At 31.5% G+C, this 16,183-nt stretch overlaps 1 long non-coding RNA gene across 1 annotated transcript; it reads left to right on the top strand.

The window, feature by feature from the left end:
* The first annotated feature begins 1,688 nt into the window (after nucleotides 1-1,688).
* LOC107867879 lies at nucleotides 1,689-14,974 on the top strand. Its single transcript, XR_001673417.1, has 3 exons — nucleotides 1,689-1,882; nucleotides 3,902-3,970; nucleotides 14,946-14,974. It is a non-coding gene; the product is annotated as an uncharacterized LOC107867879 (long non-coding RNA).
* Nucleotides 14,975-16,183: the final 1,209 nt, after the last annotated feature.

The following is a 16,183-nucleotide window of genomic DNA, read 5'->3' as shown; positions in this document are numbered from 1 at the left end:
CACTCTCTCTAGAAGAGTTTCTTTCAATAACATTCAAAAACTAAGAAAATAAACCCTACAAGATTCTATTTACACAACATTACAAATAATAGAGAAATGACAAAAGAGTTCTTTCATTAAAGGGCTCCAAAAGCAGACCCTTAAGTGCACCAAAACGATGGTTTTGGGCCTCCTTCAAACTTGGGCTTATGCACTCTTCTAAGTGGTCTTCAAAATACTCAAAAAGTGTTCAAGGTCATGATCATACTTCTATCACTTAGTACCATTGATAATCGGAGGCCTCATCTTAGAGAACATCTAAAATAGATCATACTCCTCTCCAATCATCACCGACCTTGCCACCGATCTTAGAAAAATCCTTATCTCAAAAGCCGCATACATCCTTGGAGCCATAATAGCAATATAATAAACTCCCAGGTACCTGTGAGAGCTGTGGACGTAGGTGCCACCCTAATTCCTTCCAAACCACTCATTAAAGGCAAAATCTACTGTAGCATAACTGAAGTAGTTGGAGAAGGTACAACATCCTCTTGGTCAGGTGATACTACTTCGTCCGTGGCTACTCCAACAATATCTTCAAATAGGGAAGGATATTTGGACCTATCCCGATCATGTCTAGCAGCATGAGATATGCCTCTAATAACTCCCCTTATCCCTTTCCCTACCAGCTCTTCTTGGACGTCCTCTACCATGAGTCGCAACTACTTCAACTGGCTCGAGTGCCTCTACTTTTGCATCTGCTCTGCATGTTTTCACTATCTATGAAAGAACAATGAAAAAGATCTAATACCAAATTAGATCACCAGATACCAATTGTACCGATAAGCAAGAAATAAAGGAAAAGTTGAGTTTTTCTAGTGTCTTGTAGTCTCTGAAAGAAAAGTACATGCAACCTCAAAAAAGAATAAAATGGTCAAAATTCTTAAGAATTTAAATTTCACTATACGGGTTGTTACACACTAGTGAAGTTAATTATACAAGAGATTCATCTGAGGCAGTACAAAAAGTCAGCTTGTCAGCAACCCAAGCTAGACAATTGAATCTTAGGAAACTATGAAGTGTAGAAGATTAGAACTGAAGTTGCTAAAGCTCAGTTTCTGCGTCTATTTCCTCCTTTTTATGGTATTGAGCTATATAATTTTCTTGGTGAATAAAATTGTTCTTTGTTTACCAAAAAAAATAACATTTGAGGGGGCAAGTTTCTGCACAATATCAAAGCAGTATTGCACCTCACCATTTTTGGCTTACACGGATATAATCTTCCAATTTCAGATACATTTGAAAAGATAATTAAAATAACTTCACACGGGTTCAAATAGTGCCTGAATTACTGTTATTACAACATAGTGTCTTCGAAGTCAAAAATATCAAATTGATTACCAAAGAAGAATGCATCATATTTCTAGAAAAGTCTTAGAAAAGTTAGGAATATCATACTTATAGAGGAAAATTGGTAATTGTCACACATTACTGATATATTTTTATCTCGGTTGGTGGGGAGGTGACAAGCCACGCATTGAGAAAATTAGTGTTGGTATTAAACAAGTTGAGACACGTTATAATAATTGTACACTTGTATACCATGTTGGTGGGCCATTGAGATATGTATCACATTTCTATCTCCTTTCAATAGCTTTTGCAATAAATAGTATTTTATGTTATTTAACTTTTGAAAAATGTCAGTTTTGTAGATAAGATGACATGAAATGGAATAGTAATGAAGAATTAAGTACCAAAATCACCATAAGAGAATTCACGCAATCAAATTCCTTAAAGAATCCTTCTATGTACTTGAATTTTCTTAGGCTTGATCAACAATCTCCTCCAATCCACTAGAAGGAATTGGTTTCTTCACTATTTCTTCGATGTTTCTTCACTGCTTGTGAGCCTCTCTTGTTACTAACTCTTTGTAGTCATATTACATAACTGGTTATCTTATAATACAGTTGTTGATCGTATCTCTATAGACTTGGATAGAAATTAGTTTCTTGTAGTATTATATTATTAAAACGGCTAATCCTTTGTTATGGCCTTTGATGGACCTGAATCATGAATATGTTTAAAAGATTTTTCTATTCATTTGTTAATCGTTAAAACATCATATGTTAGCCGCAGCTTATTATTCTCTAGCTCTTCTTTCTCACTTTACTTCATTGCCTTAGCTGTAGCCTGTAACACCCTAGGTGTTGAAGTTCTTCATTCCACATTTTTACTAACACCGCACATGTTCAAAAATACTTGGTTGAAATTAAAAATTTGGTAAAAGATATTTTATTGCCTTCCTAAAAAGTCTTAAATAATTATGAAAAAATATTTTACTTACGGTATATATTTTTTATATTATTTTATGAGATTTTCTATAAATTTATTAATATTTTAATGACTATATTAAGTCTGGTTATGTTGAAAAATTACTAGAATATGAGGTCGGTTTTATTTAAAATATTTGTTTCTACTTATGATGTATTCAAAAAGTTATATTTATTTTACCATGAATTTTACTATAAACCTATGCAATTTTCGAGTAAATATATAATGGGATAAAATTGATTTTGGTGTGTCACCTCCACTTCCATCCGGATGTAGACAGGGTGTACACCACTGATCTATAATCAATATCTATATCGATAATTTATAATCTATCTATAATCTATATCTATATCTATAATCTATAATTTATAATCTATTTTATATCTATGATATATTAATAGTGTGAAGCATCTTAGAAATGTTGTTTGAATTTTTTGGGTTTCATTAAAATATTTCATTTTAGACAAAATCATCTTTTCACCCTTTTTCTATTATTTTAATAATATTAAATATTAATATTACAAAAAAAAAAAAATCTTTCCTCACAAAAATATAATTCCTAAACCAATCCTTCTCCAACCTAAAACAAAAAAATAGTAATAAAAAGAAATAATAATTAAAAAAAAAATTAAAACCCGACGTAAAACCTCCTTTCCCAACCTGAAACCAAAAAAATAATAATTAAAAAAAAACACTCCTAATGTGAAACCAAAAAAATAATAATAATAATAATTAAAAATTATAATTAAAAAAAAAAAGCAACAATAATATAATTATAAAAAAATTGTAATTAAAAAAAAATACTACTACGTGAAACCAAAAATATAATATAATATAATATAATATAATAATGTAAAAAGGCCTCCTTAAAAGACTCTACAATAGCTAAAATCGTCTTTTTATTTTTTTTCTTTAATTACTATTTTGTTGAATTATATAGTAAGGTTTCCTAAAGTATATGGGAAACTGATATCAAAATAAATATTTGAAAATAAATTAAGTATCCTAAAATATATGAAATGTGAATTCTAAAACGCATGGGGAAATTAAGAATCCTAAAATATATGGAGAGAAATTAAAAGTCCTACAATATAAAAAATATATTTCTTGAAAATATAAAAACTACTATAAATATTGCTATTATGATGTACTGTAAATTACCTGATAACTTAGTAAGTTAATATTACTTTTTTTTTTAATTGAAAAACTACGATTATTTTTGAAAAAAAAAAAATTGCCTACTATATTAAAAAAATTGTCATACAATTATAGGCATAGTAGTACATATATAAATACTAATATAAATTATATAGGAGTCGAATGTCAAAATTTTATTTGCGAACTTATTCTTATTATGTGTTCAATTTTGAGTTTGAATTTATACTTTATCTTTTTGCTTGCATGAAGTTTGTTCAGTGAGTTTTTTTTTTATTTGTATCATTTCTGTACTTTGAACTTTATTTCATAAGGATCAATCTTTCTTTTCTGTATGATTAATTTGTGTGCTAGCTTACAATTGAAATTCTATGAAAAAAGTGACGTGTATTACTCTTAAATATGTTAATAATCTTCAATTTTATTTTGGATGTAGTGTATCCACGAAGCCATGATCATGAAAAGCATGGAAATAAACACCAAGTTGAAATTATTAACATTTATGGTATTTCTATTTACACTAAATCTTCTCAATTAAGAATTGTCTATCAATAATACATGATAATTTATCATTGCTAACTTGAAAAATATATTAAGACTTTACAAAGCATAACATAAATCAGAAATAAATTTATCTTTATAATCATAAATACTATCAAGAATTAATTGATGATAAAATTTTATAGCTAAACATGTTCTTTTTTCTACATGCGATAGTTTTGATGAATAATCTAAACCTAATTAAAGAGAGACAACTAATAAAAATATTATAAATTAATTAGCTAAGGAAATCATAATTTTAAATAGATTATAATAATAAATAAAAATATAAAATAGACATTTTTTAAATAGATTATAAGAATAAATAAAATTAAAAAATAGACATTTAGGTTAAAAAAGAACATACTAAATTTTTATTTGCTTCCTTTTAGAAATATGACTCAAGTACGATCTTTTTTTTACAAATTACAAAATTTTGATTTGTTGAAATCTAAATTAAGGTAATGGTAGATTATAGCTTGTTTCTTTTCTTATTTTACTTTTTATTCTTGATTTTGTTAATAGTATTTATAATAATAGTATTGTTGTAAATCTATAGTTAAATAATAATATAAATCACTTCATTACTTTGAATACAAAAAAAAAATAACTTAATTTCATCAAACATATGATACAAGTAGATGCCGTTTATGATGACTTTTTTGGTGTGGAAAACAACAATTAATAGAATCAAGACAAATGAGATATTAGCAATGTTTAGAACAACAATCAAAGTGCAATTACTATCTACTTAAGTGACATGAAATCTGCAGGTTAAAAAATATTGAATTTATTATTATATTTATTTTTATTATTTCAACCAATATCATATTTAATTTAACATTTAAATTCATTAGAGTGAGGTATACGCGCAACACACGTACATCTAAACTAGTTTATTAAAAAACTTGTGTGAAATTTGATGATGTTGAAAATTAATATAAATAATACAAACAAGTGCCACCCGTTTCAGCCATTGTCCATACTAGTGACTTATATATTGAAGATACTGCGAGAAATGACAGGTGTCACACGGGACCAATATCGTGAAAAATAAAATTATTTATATATTTTTCTCAAAATAATAATTAGAATAATTATAGAGAAAATATTCATAGTCAGTTTTTGGGAGAGGTGTGTATATACTAGTCTATTGTACGTGCTTTGCACGCATGTCTCGCATTAATTAATAATAAAATTTTATAAGAAGATTTATGTGTGTATGTTATAGTATTAAGGAAACAACTTTTTAAAAAAACAATGTAAAAGTTTAAGATAAAAAGTGTATTTAACGAAAAATATGATAACTCATCACAACATTTTTTCTCATTCATTATTCTTCAAGAAGTATTCTTTGCTCTATAATTCTGCACTTAAATAAATAGTTAGCAACATATACTAGGATTATATTATTCTACCATAACAACAACATATCAGCTACATTCCCATAAAGTAGAGGGTAAGTGTATATATTTCATATCTAATATTCAAAAATAGAAAAAACACCAAATTTACTTCATGCACAATTCTACTTCTTCTACGCCAGCTTACTGATTTTCTTACATTAGTATTATTACGTTTTGTTCTTTGCTTATGACTTGTATTACAATTATCATATATTTAGGAAGCTCTCTATTTATTTATAAATATATTTATATAATTATTAGAGAAAAAAAGTGAAAAGTCATTGTCGTCTAAAGCAAATACTTTAATGAAAGGCAAAAAGATTGAATCACTTTTTAAGGGTCTTCACACTTTTAGTGTGTGTATGTGTGCGCGCATATATATATATATATATATATACATATAAATATACATATATATATATATTATAGATAATATAGCTATAGATTATTGATAGGTGGTTGAGTTTTGTCACAAAAAGCATTTCATTATTGACAGAACATGACATTTGAAAAAGCAAATTTCAAGGTCTTGTTGCTTCAGTGAAGGAATTATTTGAAAAAAAATAATTTGAATAACTTTATTTTCCAAAAAAGTTGTCATTTTCTATTAGAAACTCCACAAATCATTACTCTCACAAATTTATGGGGGAGAATTATGTTTTAAATAATATAATTGGACCTGTCAATGAATTGATATAGTATTCATACTATCTATAGTCTTAAATCATTAACAAGTTCTATTGAATTGACTATTTCCTTTGAAATCTACTATGAAAACCCATTTTGGAATTCCGACTTTGAAACAATGTTTTGCAACAAGTTCTTAAAAAGTCATTGTGTAGATGACACTCTTTATTAAGTCAAAAGAACTTACGTGCTTCTTCATATTACCCTTTTATTTCCCAAGTATCAACTATGAAACTGGACGTGCAATAACTATCTTTCTGATACTCTAAGCAAAACTACCAAACTTTTATTTGATTGCACTTAATGAATGAATCTACTTTTATAAGCCCATGCGAAGAGAAAACTCAATTGGGTGTTAATTAGGTTTTTCTTGATCCTAATTCGGTGTTACTTGAAAATCTGAATCAAATAAACTTATTTATCTATACATACATACATACATACATACATACATACATATATATATATATATATATATATATAAATATATATATATATATTTATATATGTTAAGATGTACAAGATAAATTTTGAATATATACTTACAAATTAAGTATAAAAGGATGATTTGGTATTCGCGATTAATAAGATCAACATAATAGAAATGGATATCTGAAATTTGAAAATCACAAAGTTATGTCGAAAAATCAATAATGAAATTTAAACCTTCAAACATAAAATAAAATTTTGTTATTCATGATCAACGTAATAGAAAAGAAAATCTAAAATCTAAAAGCCAAAAAATTATGATTAATAAAGTTGGGGGATTCAACTTCCAACCCATGTAACCTGAGATGAACAAACAGTAGAACCAACATGATCAAACCGATAAGACTGCAATGCCACAAATTAGGAAAAAATATGAATAGACTGATGGAATTGTCTATTATAAATATCTCCTTGAGGTGACTGAGCATAAGTATCACTAGCCTTAGAAATCTAAGGAAGACTAGTAGGGACCGGTGAAACCTCACGTGGAGTGGTACAATCAAGAGCAGGGACCCTAGACCAGGTTTGTACTCTATAAAAAGGGTGAGTTCCCTCCACATCTTCGCTAGGTGGGATAGAGGTTCCAACAGAGTTTCTACGATCGTCAAATCTTCGAGGAGGCATGATTTAAAATTCAGGTAAGTCAAGAGTTAGAGAAGATTAAATGTAACCAGACGCTTGAGCCCAAAATAGAACACAAAAAAGTGAAACATTTCTAAATACCTCATAGCCTCACCATTATAAGTGTAGTGCGCTAAACACCCATAAAAGGGACTCTACTCGACATGACTTTGTGAAAGCCCAAAGACCCTGAATCATGCTATGATACCATTTTGTCATGATCCAAACCAGGGCCTAGTCGTAACCGGTATCTCAAGCCCATCGTAAGCTGGAGATAACCTCTTTAGCTTAAGCTCTAGAGCATAATATAACAAACAGCAGAAGCTACCTAAAATATTAAGTAAGATAGATGAATCAAATAAAATCTAAGAATTCTAAGAAAGACAACCAATCATCCCAATATTGTCCAACAAAACCTCTAAAAATAAAAATACCAAACTAGGTTGGGACATGCCCCCAACCAAGACAAAATGGTAGGTATGGGTCAAGGTTATAGATCACATAATCAGATACGACTTGGCATAGATAGTTGTATGTTGGAAAATGTTTTGGTCTAAGGGAAGGCCTAGGGTACAAGTGGTGGTTACCACTCATATGGTGGGGTACGACTGGTATAGAGTGGCCATACCCTCATGTAGGATTTTTATGTAGTTTAAGTAGGGGTATTCTGGACATCTCCAATTAACTTCTTAAGGCCCCATACTTATAACTCTTTTGGGATATCATTACCATAATATTCAATTCTTAAAAACCTAGAAACTCTCCCAAATTCTCTAAGTTTAGGGTTTCATCTAGAGTATTAATTTAGGGCTTGTATGAGTGATTTCTCTCCATTTTCTTTTTAATCTAAGGAAATATTTCTCTACATTTTCTTCTCAATCTAAGGAAAGATACTTTTCCTTTTAGTTCAAACTAAAGGTATATTCTATGAATTGTTTTTATGACATAATTGTTGTATGGTTTTGGGTTTTCAATCATATGTTGGGGGCTTTAGTTATAAATGTTTGGTTATGATTTTCCCATGTTTTAGTTATGGATTTACATGCTTAAATGGTGGTTTGGAAAATTGGTTGCATGGGAATGGTTAATTGGGAATTGGTTATGGTTTTTGAAACACTATACCCCAAACATGTTTGATAAAATGCCTATGAGAATACTTTTACTATATTATTGGATGTTTAATGGAACTATAGCATGGTATAACTTTGTAATGGAACCCTAAATGGCATAAATGGTTTAAATGGTTTTGAATGGTTAAATGGTAAGGTTTATTTGTCATGGTTATGGTTAACTAAACACTCCTTGTGGGATATAAGGGAATCCACGAAGTGAACCTAATTATAAAACACGTGTGCGGTACACAGGACTCCCCTAAGTCAACTTAATAATGTAATATATGGGTACATAGGAATCCCTTCTTCTTAAAAGGTTTGCTAAGGATATTGCATGAAAGCTATAGTCGGTATGATGATATCACTACTTATAGCCTTGGTTAATATCAAATGGAATGGTGGTCTAAGTTGTATGATAATTGTTTTAATTAGGTAATAATGGCGGGGTGTTATATCTAATAGTGAAGGTGTGAGTCCATTGGACGGATATTGGAAACTCATGTTTGCCGATATGAGGATTGGTCATGATGACCATATGGGGTACATGGGAATCCCCTAAGTTACAATTGTATATATGTATCATAGAGAGTAAAGGGTACTTGGGAATCCTATCATAAGCCGAGGCTACCCCTTAGTCATGACACCGTGCTTACGGCTACAAGTGACCCTAAGCTAATCCATGGTCTAGTACCTGCTAAGAGCACTGAATAAAATAAAAGTAAAACAACATGTGTAGAAAATAAACCAATCAGGTACTGTCAGTGCGAATACTAAAATATGTGAAATAATATGTTTAAAGTATTTGACATTAGAAAAATAGATTGTCTGTCTAAAATAACTGATAATCCTTGAAAGCTGAATGACTATCTTACTATCTGAAAGCCTCTAAGGATCATAAGGAGTTAATGGGACAAACCCCTAGTTATCTCCAACAAACAGAATCATAATGAAATGCTGAAATGAATGAAATAACATATCACGTCCTCGATGGATGGCGACTCACCACTACTATTGTGGAAAACTGCTGTGATGTCTAAGGATGGTTGGAAAAATATGCATCTAAGCCTATGTTATGAGACAACATAGCTCAAGTGAAAGGTATGCAATTAATACTTTGAATGTACTAGTACGTGAGGTAAGGAATAACTGAAATACATGCGAAAACTAAATGTAATTACATGAACATGTAAAAGTCAATAAGAAGAAGTATTTTAATACACATACATTATCTAAAAAATTGGTGCAATTTGTATAACTGACTAAATAAATGCTGAAAACTAACTACATGCTCTAGCAAAACTGAACTGAACTAGACTGCCAATACTGACTAAAATTGTTGGAGCTATCATGTAATCGACATAAAACATGGATATTACAATGGAGTCCAATGTCTTACCTACATTAAGGAGGGATATTTAATCCTTACTGTCAAATTAGAACCTGAACTGGAGTGATCACTAAACTGATCACAATTTGGGCAAAAGGGGTAACACTCTTTGGCAAGTCCCTAAATGCTATAGGGGTACATAGTTTTTGGGAAGTAGAATGTGTTAAACCCACACTTCCTTCTCGGTGCTAAATCCTACTCCCCAAATGAATGAAACTAGTGTTATTATTGTTTCAACATAAGATGGTACTGTACTGACAAAGACCAACTTGAACTTGAACATAGTAAAGAAATCATAGTCTTACTAACTTGTAACTTGAAAAGTCTGAAATAAAAAGTAAACATATAGGTATCGGGTGTTCATAACGTACCAGCACAAAATGATTACAAAAATATGATAACAGATCTTGAAACAATAACATGAGGCCATAGTTCCGGGACTCAAAACATTGGACTATTCAATACATGAGTATAATACATAAAATTACACATCGGGATTTATTTAACTTAGGAGAATAACACTTTTTCATCAAAATAAAGAAATCTAAGAAAAATTATCAAACTTGTGGTTTTAAAACATGAGTAAGTACAACTATTATGTTCTTTAGTCCCTAAAATCACATGATAATGCCATGCTTTCAACATATGAGGATTTGGGAAAGAACTCTAACTTAAAACATATAAATTCAACTTGAAAATCATATATTTGAAAACAAGGATAAATGATTAACCTTTTTCGAAACCTCAAATATCTGGGATTGCTTGACTTTTAAGGAAGAGGCTTAAGAGATGACTTGAGGGAAAACCCTAATCATGATGTTCTTAAGAATGGAGAGGATTAATAGAATTTAAAATTGACTAGTAATGGCTAATAATTCCTTTTTAATGATTTAAATCTTAGGGGGAGGGGTGAGGGGTGAGGGTATGAGATGAGGAAAAGACAAAAATACCCCTAAAGAGACTGAATAAAATTTTGAGAAATCTCTTTTGTTGATGACTCAGTTAACAGTTAATCAACTAGTTGATAGCTTATCAACCTGGTCTTCACCTTCTTTTTATAATGTGGTTAAGTTTGACAACTTAGTTGATAGTTTATCAACTAGTTGGTAGTATGTCAACCTAGTCATCAACTTCTTTTCATGATCTAGTTAAGGTTGACGACTTAGTTGATAGCCATTAGCTGATGGCTTGTCAACCTAGTCATCACCTTTTCTTCATGATCTGGTTAAGGTTGACGACTTAGTTGACATCTTATCAACTAGTTGACTACTTATTGACCTAGTTGTGACCCTTCCTTTATTGATGTAGGGTGTTTCTAGTTAAGGTAGATGACGAGAATGATAGCTCCTCACTTAGTTGACAGCTTGTTACCTCAAGTTATCACCTTACTAAAAGACAGACACTATGAAGTAAGTTGATCATAACTTTCCACTCTTATATCAGATTAAGTTGAAAGTAGATGTGTTGGAAAGATGACTCAAATACCTTTCATTTGATATATAGTAAAAAACCTGAATTATTATAACATAGTAGATACATGCATCTAAAGTGGACCCTGGTTGGAGCATCCATTAAAAGTCTATCGATAGAAAAGTCCTTAACTTGTCTTTGAGTTAAGAGAGTTTTATGACCTAAATTCATATACCAAGATATTCCCATACTCTAGAATTGATAATCACAAATATATATACTTAGATTAATTGGGTTCAGGTCTGTATACATAGGTACAATGGTTTGAATTCTACCCCAAAATAGGGGGTGTTACAAATCCCCTACTCCTATGGTATCTCTGGTTCATGCGGCTACATGTATAGGGGACCGTTCAGATAGATACAATGTACTCATATAGCCCATGGGTGGTTCTAGCATAGTCTATCTAGACATACCTAGGTTAATGGTTTTAAATGCAAGCTAAATTCGGTTCCCTCTTCCAAGCATGGCTATATATATATATATATGTGTGTATAGATGTGAATGCATATGGTTAGTTTAATTGGTTTTAAAGGTTGAAATTATTATATTCTTGTCCCAAGTACTTGCTTTCATTCATCCACTAACCCATCTTCGAGTGGATGTATCCCTATGTGATGCAGGAACCAACCATTCTACTCCTCCTACTTAGTAATTTAATTCAAGATCAACTACTGGATTAAAGTGGTGAGCTTTCATATTTCGGAAGGCTTTATTTCATATGATGGATGCATTTACTTACTTTGGTTATTTTATGGATATTCGTTTTGGCTATGGTTAGGGGTATGTCCCAACCGAATATTATTCTTTTGGCTAGAGGTTTTATGGAACTAGGGTTTGAATAGGTGGTGTCGGTATTGGTGTCAACCTTAGTATTGGCATTGGTATTGGGGCTGATACTGCTTGACTAAACTTATGATTATTCTATCCTTTTATGTTATGTTATAGAAAAGAACTTGGTTTTTATATTTGTCTGGTTGTGGTTGTTGGTTGGTATTGGATTGTTGGACTTATTTGGGTTGGTCTATAAGTTGGTCATGATTATAGACCTATCCCAAAGTCTAGAATTATAGTAAATGCTATCGTGTTTTATGATTGAAATTCATCCGAATCAGGGTATGTGTATTTGGAGGTTGGTTGGGTAACAGGGGTTGTCCCCAGTCTTGGATGGACTTGGGATGCCCATTAGACAAGGCAATGTTTTGGGTTATGTCAATTTTTCACTACTAATGTAGACTTACCTAGTTTAGAATCACCAAGGTCTTGCTGGTCTAGATGATGGTTTAAAGTTTGGGAAGGAATATATATTGATCAAGTGATTAACAAACCTCCTTCAATGCAATCACTCAACCCTTTCTACCCCATATTTTTCAAACTTCCCACCTTATTCTCATTCAAATCATTTCCCATATTTCCCAACCTTTTTATTATAGTTTACCAAACAATTCAAAGCCACCATTTTCATTTTCTTTTTTTCTTTGACTTTTTCAAGAGACTTTCTAAGTTCAAGCTCTTCTTAGCCACCCGTTTGTCTCATTTCTCTTCGAAATTATATGGGCTAGGCTATACAACTTTACAATGTTTTCTCTTAAGCATATGAATTGACCACCATACATATAACTTTATTGGCTTATCTTAGGATATCATATTTATCTCCCTAAACTTAGAGTGTGAACCACCCTAACATTATTCGCCCAACTACACAGACCCTACAAACTTAGGCTTTGGCCTATATTTAATTTCTTCAAATTATGCGATGCATCAAAAGAGGTTTAGTGCAAAAACAGAGAGTAATAAGTGCTTAGGTGTTTTAGCGAAGTTATCATTATAAAAAGAAAGAAAAATGGATAAAAAGGCTCAAAGGGGTTAACTAGGAAAAAATGTTAAGGTGGGAATTTGGCTATGTGACAGGTCAAAAATGGCCTCTGGGTCATTCTATAAACTAAGATTGTTTACGATTTTTCTTTGAACAAACTCGGGGCAAGTTCTAGACTACACATACGTACAAGAATTATTCAAAAATCTCAGCACACAAGGCATCATACTTATAGAGCAAAGAGTTAATCTCCCAAACAATTTGAGAAATTTGAGCTTAATAAGTTACTCTCAGCCTTGTAAAGAGAGAACCAAAATAAAGCTCAAAAACATCCTTGATATTTTTCACAAAGAAAACTATATTTGCGTTTTTTCTCAAAATCATTTTATTTCTTGCCAATGACATTTCGAAAGAATTTTTGAAACTTTTCCTCTTCCTAAATAATTAAAGAAAAACTTAGGTTAGTGCAAGGCAACATTATCATTAAAATTCATGGGAAACTTTCTCCACAACTTCAAATATCGCCCATTTAGATCATAAAACACTCATGGCACCAATAGAAACACAAATGACCCTATTCGCTTAAGGATGGAGTCACCCAATGTATTATAGGGGATGGAAAGCATTCATGTCTCTCTTACCATGGGCGGAACAATCATCACAAATTTCAACCAAAGACCACATGTTATTCTATATTCAAGACTAATTGGACTGAAAGTTGTGCTCCAAAAAATAATCACATAATGCCCAAAGAAAGTTTACATTAATGTTTACAAGCATAGAAGACATTTTTCTCTTATTGACATTTTAACAAACATGTGGAGTGTATGAAAAGTAAGAACTTGAATAGATAGAATAACAACACATGTGGACAAGGCTAATGCACTAACTCATCACCAAACACATCACTTGTAATCATTCTAACCCAATTAAATCACCCATCGCTCTAATAAGAAAACAAACCTCAAGTGGGTGTTTCATCAAACACATGGTGTACACTTTTGTATATTGTAACATCCCTTATTTTTCTTGTACTTTTTGTAATTATATGGAACTTGGTATAGCCTTTTGATATGTATGATAATTATTATATCAGTATTAATTGTATAGATGAAATTATAGATGCTGCCCGTACAGTTTAATGTGATACGACTAAGTTAACATTAAGATAACTATTGAAACTTGGAATCGTAAGCTAGTATTTGAATCTAAAATTTAAAGTTACCTAGTGTACATAAGTTGAAGGTCAGATTAAAGGGATTAGGAGCTGAAAATAGAGCAAAATATTGAGGTGCTTTCTTGACTTATTTAAGCTAGTAGCTGAGTCACCTACTTAAGTTGTTTGGACAAAATTAATGGACCTATGGCTATGGATCAGATTTGGGTCTATGCTAATATACTTATTTGGGCCAAATTGAACAAAGATAAAGAAAATGGATAAGTAGCCCAACACACCAATCTGCCAAAGGCCAAATTTATTTAAGCCCAAAATAAGAATTTAAGTAAGTAGGTGCATCACGTACTTTGAAAATTCATGCAGCTTGAACCCTTAAGTAGGTGCATCACCTACTTGGACTAATTTGACAAATTTTATGGTCCAAAATGCAGCTAAGGAGGTGGAAAAGATAGGGCCTTTAAAAGGCCAAGTTGCTGGTCATTTTACTTCACTTTTGTGTCACAAAAAATTAGTATATTTCAGCAAATCTCCCTACTCTGTCTAAAACAACAAGAACAACAGTCCTATTTGTCCTTCTAGGGTTCTTGAAGAAACCCTCACCTTTGAAGCCCAAGGTAAGTGAAAAACACTTAAGGTTTTGTTTAACTATATCATGGAAGAATAGGAAAACAAGTTATAAGTGTTTGACTATAAGTATATGGCTGATTATAGAACAAGTTGTTTTTTCATGTTTCCTTGTTATTGAGAAACTTTTTTTCTTCTTCTTTGGTTTTAGTATGAAGGAAAGTTCAAGCTCTTGAAGAGTTCAATTAAAAGAGTAAGTTGTTGAATTGAGGTAAGGTGACTGCTCCATTTTGTTTTTCTTATATATGAATTTGAGAGGGATTATGGATGTCTTGTTATTGAGAACTCAAGAGATGATGAGTTCAATAATTGATTGCTATAATAAAAGGGATTTGGAACTATTTTGTGGACTGTTTTGTATGTATATGTTATGGGCTGCCAGGTTGAAGTTGGATAAAGGTGTGATGAGTTTGTAATGAATTATAGAAGAAAGATGTGGTGATACACCACCGAACTAATGTTTGCTGCCCAATCTATTTTGCGTATTGTTTGGAATGTGTAATGAAGTTAAGGTGGTTTTGCTGAACCTTATAAGAGCCTATATGGTATGTGGGTGTAATTAGAGAAAAAAAAAGGGTTAAAATAACACCCTTGTTTGATAGATTAATAGTTGCTTCCCGGTTACTGTTTTGGGTGAAATTAAGTATCTCAAATGTGTTGATTGGTTACTAATACTAGTTTACTATATATTCTATTGTAGATATCTAATCTAAAAGGCGGAAAGTCAAGTTGGGTTAGTTTCAGAGTCAAATAACCAGGTATGTAAGGCATACTCTATTTCACACTCTTTGGCATGAAATCGTACAATTGTTCCATCAAGCAAGTTTCCAAGGTTATCCTATAACAAAGTGATACATAATGGTAGAAAATTACTCTACATGTATTCAATGACCTTTTTCCCACTCTCTAACGTATTAGAACACCTCAATATGCGCTTATTATTAAATCTGCGCAGCTATCTTCACTAGAAAATTTTAGGAGTTCTCCGTTTGTTCAAATAAGACCCATGTGTTATTTTAGCTGCTAAACACTTTATTTTTGTGCCAACAACTCCCTACCTCATTTTTGTGGGATTAAGTGTCTATTTACATGTCTCTTATTAGCGTATTACTGGTTCAAGGTACCATAATATGATGACCTCCAAAGTAATAATCTCAATTGCTAAATAAACTAAGTAATGCAAATCTATAAAATGACATGTGGCAGCTTAGGGGCATTTGCCTAGAATGGACCGATCCCGATACCTTTATTTTTGGGTGGTAGCTCAGAGGCATAAGCCTAGCATGGGCGGATCCCAATCTTCATATATAGGTGGCAACTCAAGAGCGTAAGCCTAGCATGGGCCGATCCTAATTTATCTATTTACCACTAATCAGCTGGTCATTTGCA

The sequence above is a fragment of the Capsicum annuum genome, chromosome 4 (assembly GCF_002878395.1).
Source record: "Capsicum annuum cultivar UCD-10X-F1 chromosome 4, UCD10Xv1.1, whole genome shotgun sequence".
NCBI lineage: Eukaryota > Viridiplantae > Streptophyta > Magnoliopsida > Solanales > Solanaceae > Capsicum > Capsicum annuum.
The sequence above is the reverse complement of the archived record's forward strand: the minus strand, read 5'-3'. Positions and strand labels throughout refer to the sequence as shown.